This window comes from Pteropus alecto, unplaced genomic scaffold (assembly GCF_000325575.1).
Source record: "Pteropus alecto unplaced genomic scaffold, ASM32557v1 scaffold45, whole genome shotgun sequence".
NCBI lineage: Eukaryota > Metazoa > Chordata > Mammalia > Chiroptera > Pteropodidae > Pteropus > Pteropus alecto.
This window is the reverse complement of record NW_006442491.1, coordinates 12,943,853-12,951,108: the sequence shown is the minus strand read 5'-3', so window position 1 is coordinate 12,951,108 and position 7,256 is coordinate 12,943,853. Positions and strand designations below refer to the sequence as shown.

The 7,256-nt window shown below is 35.4% G+C and overlaps 1 protein-coding gene across 1 annotated transcript in view; it reads right to left on the bottom strand.

Moving 5' to 3' along the window:
• Positions 1-7,256, bottom strand: part of TMX4 (thioredoxin related transmembrane protein 4) — a 44,280-nt gene that overhangs the window by 36,305 nt on the left and 719 nt on the right. The window lies entirely within an intron of this gene.

Below are 7,256 nucleotides of genomic sequence, written 5' to 3'. Positions count from 1 at the left end.
CAGGAAATCCAAGACCCCGCCCAGACTAAGGCAGAAAAGGAAAGAGCTCCATGAAACCCCAATAGGCAGGGACAATGACCCTTCCCAGCAGGAAGCAGATACAGAAGAGATCTCCCCTCTCTCAACATCCATACTACTAATAATGGGGTTCATGGCTCTTAGAAAAGAGTTAAGCAGGAAAGTTGGATAGGGGGTTTTGGGTCTGCCTGCAAAGACAGTGAGGTCATCCTACTCCAAAAAGGGTCTGCCCCAGCCCACCCACAATTAAGCAAGCCAGAAGGCATTTTTGGGATATAAGTAACTCATACCAGGAAACAAGTAGGCAGAAAATTGGGTACCAGTTTTAGCCACTCACTCACACCTGAACAATGAAGACCCCCCCCAACGACCTTCAACTCACCTGAGCCTCATTGTGCCTTCATTATAATATGATGCATATGCCCAGAAGTTCATTAATATCATTATAACAGACTGAATTCTGGGAAAGAACATGTGCAGAAAGCAAATGATGAATCACTGAGTCCTATCAATATTAATGGTCAATCAAGGAAGCCCACTCCTCTAAGAAAAGTGACCACCCACAGCAAATAGGGATAAAAACCCCTTAGGCTTTGTCACCAGGCCTTCTGAGCCACCTTTCTCTTGCTCAGGCCCGCTTCCACTTCTGGATTTGCAGCCACTCCCCAGCGCTAGCATCACCACCTCAGCTCCACCTCAGATCATTAGGCATTAGATTCTCATAGAAGCACTAGTCCCTGGTGCCAAAAAGGTTAAGGACTGTTGGGTGGATGGACAGATTAGCTTACTGGTGCTTGACCAGAAAATTCCAGACTGAATGATTTAGTTATGTTTCTGGGAGAGGTCGAAACTGCAATTAGAGCAGGTATTAAAGCTAGGTTTGGTATCATGGACTTTTAGCATGAGTGACACCATTCTGGACTTGCGGTTTTCTCTTTAACATTTCCAAGACACTTTTATAACACACTAATTCATCTGAATCTTACAAATTCATTGCCAAATAAGGCATAATTAGAGAGACTTGTTTAAGGTCACCTAAACCCATATAGAGACTTGTTTAAGGTCACCTAAACCTCATCTATATGGAGGTATTCATGTGATTAAAAATCTCCAAGGAAAATAAGACCTAACATCAAGAGAGAGGGAAAGACAGTGGAAAGGTGAGAGAGAGAAAGAAGGAGAGGTTAGAGGAGAAAGAGAGGAAGAAGGGGGAGAAGGAGAGGAAGAAAAGGAATAAAAAAATAAATTACCAAAATAAGTATTTAAATATAATAACCTCTAGCTTCTTTGTTTCCCTAGGCCTCTGTTTTTGCATATAACATGGAAAATTTGCTACCTCAGTAATTATTAAGTCATGCAAATTTCATCATTAGAAAAAAAAATCCCAGTCCTAATCTTTACACAGGCTATTATATAAATTGGATTTCTTTGTAATATTGACCTTTAGATATACAAAGCCATTGAGGTAATTTTAGATATTCCATTTTCTACATAGCTGTTACCCATTGGTCTGTAGTGCTGTTAAAGCCATACTTTCTGAGATTTAATCAGAGCTTATTGTGTTGGAATGCAAGAAGATCATTCATTCACCTAGAGTGTTCTTTTAGAGATGGAGATAAGCCAGCTCCAAGTCTCCAGTGTGGGAATTGGCCCTTTGTTGTTACAGCTTTTTAATTAGTATTATTTTGTATTTAAAGGATAGTCACTTAAGCATTAATTTAGAAACTAAATAAAATACCCCGGGGGCCAAATGAATACAAAGGAAACTAATGTGACTTTCAAGCTCTTCTTCCTCTCTCTGTGTGTATGTATACATATTATACATAAAAGTAATTTATTTATGTACATATGCATGAATAAAACTCACCAGAAAGGACTGAATACAATCTTCATTTATATTACTTAAAACTAATGCTTAGTGGAAGTCTTCTCCTAAGAACTGACTAGTGTAGCTTTGTCTTTCACATACAATCTTTCTTTGATTTAAGAGTGTTGAAGAAGAATTAATACCTTACGGTCATGGAAACTCTAAAACAGTATCTTCCTTATTCAAACTCTTTGCTGATGATACTGGTATACAAAATTAGTAAACTTCACAATGACATTAGAAAAATACTCCAGACAGACAAAACACTGTTAAATTACGCTGACTATGATATCAGTCTACTGTTTTTAACCATTTCTCGGAAACAAAATTCAACATGCTTTTCTTAATCTACGTTAGTATTCACGTAAAAATTATACTTAAGTTCTGCTTTATGCAATGCAGTTGAAGGCCCTTGAATCTTTAATTGCAGGAACTCAATTTGGTATAAGATTTCAATAAGTGTACTAAACACTTCAGAAAAGGAGTTAAATATATTTCCTAGAAATAAAACTTTACTAAAAGTACATTTTTATTCCCCCAAAATGGGCAAGTTTTCTTCTGTCTAGGCTCGAATTTCACCAGTGTTTCCCAGTACATTCTTTTCTTATCCTTGCAGAAATGAATTGGGCAATGACAGTCAATTTTCACTTAGAACTTAGTTTGACCAAAATGCTCAGAAGAATTTGTGGCAATGAAAATGAAAGAGGTGTACTAAGTTTATCCTCCTGTGACTTAAATGAAATTAAATCAAAATGTCAACAAATGATGCCTTTACTACAACCAGTGCTATTTTTATTTTTGGAAAATCTCTTAAGAACCCAAGAGTTGAAGTCTTATGCTCAAATATATTTCTTTGGAAGATCATTTCTAGGAAATTTTATTATAAAATGTAGAGGAAATAATACAAATTGATGGCTCTATGAAAACCATAACAACACTTGCTAAGGAAAATGGAATTCACTGTTTTTACTAGAATGAACATTCCATGAAGGTGGTGACTGGTGCATTGCCTGTACCTAGAACATAGCCCAGCAGGACTTAGGCCAAAGTAAATATTTATTATACCAATGAACAAGTGGTGAATGAGAGCGATTATCCTTAATATCTAAGAAAATATATACAGGTATTTCCTTCAGTGATATACTTAATGAAGCTCTTGATAAAAGGAACAATTAAAGTCTATTATTCATTCAATCACCTACCTAGTCAAAAAGTATTTATTGAACACCTAGTACCTGATAGTTATTAAGGCTCTTGAGATAAACAGGAAGAAGAAAAACTTAGTTCCTCTTCTTAAAAGCTTATCTGTCTAGAGAAGGAGTCAGACAAAAACCTAGTATGAAAGCATATAAATTAATTTATAATTACAAGTTGTGATATAGGCCATGCTAGATACAAACAAGGCACAGTGAAAAAGAATTTTCCTGGGGGACTGGGAAGGCAGAGCAACTGTTTGAGTGTGAGGACTGTCAAGAATGAGCATATAGTAATAATGCTCTTCATTAGCAAAAACTAGAGAAACAGAAAAACCATGGGTAGGCCTCTGAATTCCACAGGGAACAGACTCTGTCTCCCTTCAGGCTCTCCCACTACCCAGCTACTCTCTCTGGCTTGCATCAGGAAGCTCTGGCCTGCATTCTAGTTCTTACCTTCCCCACAATTTACTAAGGATCCAGCCTTGGCCAAAGCTTTAATCTTTTCAAGTTTTCCTCTCCCCTAATTAATGAGAATGGCAATGAGAATTCTGCATCTGATTGCTGGAATGATCAAATAAGGCAGCATTCAGAATGTATGATGTAAGCAATGTAACTGTTTACTATGACTGAAATGCTGCTGCTGCTGCTGCTGCTGATGATGATGATGATGATGGAAGTGATGTAAATGAATACCCTTTGTGGAAACAATCTGAAATAAAATATTTTTAGTTAGCTTATAAGCTCCTCCTTTGCACGTTTTTAAATAGCTATAGCAATACCTAAGGTAGTGATTTTCAATCGGAAGCATCTGGAAATGTGCACAGGGGATAGAGGTTGTTAAAATTTTTGATGTCACGTGATTACTAAAATGTAGCAATGGCCAGGGATGCCTCAGGTTCTGTGATGTGTGGGCCATTCCCCATTACTAAAGAACTATCCAACCCAAAATGCCAATAGTGCCCTGGTGAGAATACTCAACTGCTGAATATACACTGCTGAATACTCAACAGAGAAAAAGTATTCACTAAATAGTTGCTAAATAAACGAAAGCTACATATAATATTTCCTTTCAGAGCACAGTAGACAGTCAGTCCCTTGAAATCAAGGAATGTAGCTCATTCATCTTCATTTTCCCAGGTCTCCAACCCTGAACCTGACACATAACAAGGAGTTAAGGATTATCTCAAACACTCACTCAACAAATCAAAACAATCTGTTAAACTGCAAGAAATTCTATTTGACATTGGTAAGTTATAACAATAATGCTGACGATGGTCTCTTCAAGTATAAGAATAATATTGGAAAAACAATACAAAAACCTAGTGGTCCTAGGGAAATAAACACTCCAGGGAAAAAAATTCTTCCATCATCAGATGATTAATTTCAATTTTGAAACACCATCATCCAAAGAATAAAGTCAGAAAGAGCAGTGCTTTATAAAGATTTATATACTTTACAGAGGTAACTTAACCCAAGGACATACTTCTCCTTTGGATATCAGTTTAAAGGTAGGCAGGTCAAAATTAAGCTACTTAGATAGCATCATATTTCTTTTGAGGAAAAAAAGCACCAGAACAGTATACAGAATGTATTACATTGCATATTTTTCTGTTTCAAAAGAACAAAAGTAGTATTCTCAGACTGATATAATGGGAGCCAAGTAAGTATTTAAAATAGCAAAAAGTTTCAATGCAACTGAATGAAGATATGGAAATAGGGGAAAGAAAAAATTAGGAGGCATTTTAAGGATGAGGTAATCTTTCCTAACCCTGAGAAAGAGCGAACTTTTCATCAAAGGTTAAGGATGGAAAAATGCACAGCAAGCCAATTACAGAGACATGGCAGAAATAGAGATAAAAATTAAGTCCACAGCATTAAAGAAAACATAATTATGTAACAATGGAAGAATTTTTCAGATCTTAAAAAGGTTCCAGAATTGCAAATATATTTTTAACTATTTCTCCTTAGCATAGAAGTGCTTTTTTAAAATTGAAAATTCATTTGCAAGGATCCAAGAAGAAATGACCGTTGGAAAGACAAAAAAATATAACAATTTTTACAATAGAAGCTTTTCATGTCGCAGAACAGACAAACACTGCTAGGTCCTTAAAAATAAATTATCAATACCAATATAACCAGAAATTGCATTATAGCAGCTTTGTATAAAGTGGAATATAAAAGAAAAAAATTCCTAGAGGAGAGGTAGCACATAAGCAAATAAACAAGCTAAGAACTGTCATTCAAAGTAATGTCAAATTTTTAATACTGTCAGAAAGCCTAATTTGCTTCTTTAAAGAAGTTAAATACATCATCTAACAATGTGGACCCCTAATAATCTCCATTTATTATGACCAGTTTGCCTGAACAAAGTGTTAACATGGAAGCTAATATTAACACATTTTGTTCTTTGTTATATACATTAGAAAAAAAATCTTATAACTTATTGGCTGTTTGAATGAATTTTTAGAAATTTATAGTAGGCCTATCGTGATGTTGAGCATATAATGAATTTTATATTCCTTAATGTGTTATATTTTGTCAAAAGGAAGAGAGGGAGTGTCACAACTAGACAAGAGCCACAATATTCCTTCAGGATGAGCACCTAGGTTCTGGTACATAGTAAGTCGGATGCAATGGTTTAAATCCTCTTTCCTTTCCAGCTTTACTTAATATTCTTAAGTGTACTGGATGAAGAGGGCTCCTACTAAAGTTCGCAAGTATATACAGTTTATTTCCAGTTTACAAGTCTCGGCATGCATAACATTCCATGCAAAGGACACATGACAAGCCTAGAGCAACTGATTACATCTAGGCTTGTACATTTATAAAGAAGTAAAATAAACTGTCAACATGGCCAAATATAGTTGTTGACTGTTGCTCATTTATAAGCTTAACTAGGCTTACTCTGACCTCGGCTTTAGTGTTCTTAGTTCTTTAACTTAAAAAATAAAATAGCTATTCAAAAAGGAACTATACAGAAGTTGAGGCCTTTCTGCTTTCTTTCATCATGTACATACACAAACTCAGTTTTAATAAAAAAAAAAAAAGACATCTAGAACTCCATTTTGTAAGCACTTACTGAAAAAAGAACTCTGTTGTACTACCTGACAAAATACAGCCTCCCTTAAAACTCTTATAATTATTGTAAACATGACAGACCAGAATAAAGCTTCACTTATTTTAAGTTTCTCTCTTAAATGGAAAATGACCTCACCTCCACCCAACGTAGTTTATTTTTAATAACTGCTTCATGTCTACAAATTTCTTTAATAATTTCATTGATTTATTATGATACCAAAGGCATTTACTCTGAGATTTAAAATATCTCCTTTGTGACCAAAATGCATGTTTGAAGGGGTAATGTGCATTCAGTTCTTCAAACAATGTAATCTACTGAGTGACATAACTTGCCCCTGATTTCTCACATAAAGTGCTCCATAAGCATCTGCTCACAATCTAAACTGCAAGGTTCAAATTTAGCCATATAAAAGAAAGATCCAATTCTGTGTCTGTGTCTTCAACAAAAATTAATTATCAAATAGTAGTGATCAAGTATATATATAGCTGAAACCACAAGCTAAGGAGATTTGGTCTCAGTGATCATTTCTCCATTCATTTTCTCTGCAAGCCCACCACTATGGTTTCTCAAACGTATGCAGACATCTGCTCACTGTCTACTTCAAATCTTTCAAATGATCACTTCCTTTCTATTATAAGTTAATTTTAATCCACGAAGAACAATCCCTTGCCTGCTCCTAACTCAAAACTATATTTTCATATCTCCTTCGAGCAAAGGCATTATCCACGAGTCACCTTCTATTGTTCAAAAGGGGCAATGTATTAATGTTCTTTTCTTTATGACACTAGCACAATTAAGTTATGATATCGACCCAGAAAGTCCTACTTCTAAAAATTACAACAAATATTAACATTTATTTAAAATCGTGTTTTAAAACTTGAAAGGCACTCATATTTGTTTTATTATTCACAGTGACATCTCGGAGTCTGCAAAATGAAGACTAACATATTTTATACAAACTGATCTGCCTTCATCGTGCTGCAATTATTCACTCAACAAATACAATGCCTAGCTCACGCTAGGTATTTATATAGCACGTCATTGAATGACCGCCCTTTCTCCTCTACCAACACACCTTAAGAAAGGCGCGCGATTT